Source organism: Bactrocera latifrons, unplaced genomic scaffold (assembly GCF_001853355.1).
Source record: "Bactrocera latifrons isolate USDA-ARS-PBARC rearing strain unplaced genomic scaffold, ASM185335v1 scaffold_443, whole genome shotgun sequence".
NCBI lineage: Eukaryota > Metazoa > Arthropoda > Insecta > Diptera > Tephritidae > Bactrocera > Bactrocera latifrons.
In genome coordinates, this window is record NW_017537094.1 from 52,191 (window position 1) to 53,149 (window position 959).

A 959-nucleotide genomic window follows, 5' to 3' on the forward strand; every position below is an offset into this window, starting at 1 on the left:
ATTTAAGTTTTATTTTCCTTCTATGCATATATATCTGTCTCTTATACACATCTTCTTTTCATTCCAGCACACTGAACTTCTTTATAGAAAATAAAGTGAAATTTTATGTTTATAATTAAGAACAACTCGCGCGGAAAGCTAAAAGAATTAAATAAATTTGATTTAAAAAATAAAAATTTTTAATTTACAAATAACAAACCTAAAAAGAAAACACAACGAAAGCGAACAGTGAGAGAGAGACTCAAAAACAACAACGCTAATCGCCACAAAAGTGAAGTKTGAAGTGCGAAATTCAACGCCAACTGCCAACATACACGAACACACTTACGCAAAGAAAACCATTTTCTAACCGCACATTTTCCATTTTTCTTCGGTGAATTTTCGTCGTTCCGCTGAAAATCGCGCGTGACGCGTCGTCCTCTATACGTCTTTTTCTGTGTTATTTCTTGCCGCCACTTCGCCTTCAACTGCCAATTTGCCACATAAATACAAARGCACAAACTCATTTTGCAGAGACTTTTGCGCAGGCCTTCAAACTTCAGACTGTGGTGAGTTTACACACATCTTTTCTATTTACTTGCATGTACACACATATATAGTATGCACATATTTATACATATGTACGTACTTACGTGGTAATGTGGTCTATGCATTGCTATGTGCATGCACTTGTTGTTCTTATTATTATTTAATTTATGAAATTTTATGCAACATAAACATAGCCATAAGTATGAATGGAAGTGTGTGTGCAGCAATGTAAAACAATAGACAAGAAAAATGCATGAAATAAATAAGTGTGGAAAAAATGGGCAAAACAATGACTGCGAAAATTTAATTAGCTTGTGTTTTTATGCGCGGCGCTTTTTTGGTGTTTACCTGGTTTTTAGCAACTCCAAACATATGTGTCTATGTACTCATATCTACATATACGTATGTATTTCTTTGCATGCTATCAGAAA

At 34.0% G+C, this 959-nt stretch overlaps 1 protein-coding gene across 1 annotated transcript in view; it reads left to right on the forward strand.

Moving 5' to 3' along the window:
- Positions 1-959, forward strand: part of LOC108972987 — a 47,557-nt gene that overhangs the window by 8,486 nt on the left and 38,112 nt on the right. Inside the window, exon 2 of the mRNA XM_018939969.1 lies at positions 68-548. The gene's annotated coding sequence lies outside the window, so the exon portion shown is untranslated. The remainder of the gene's footprint in view (positions 1-67; positions 549-959) is intronic.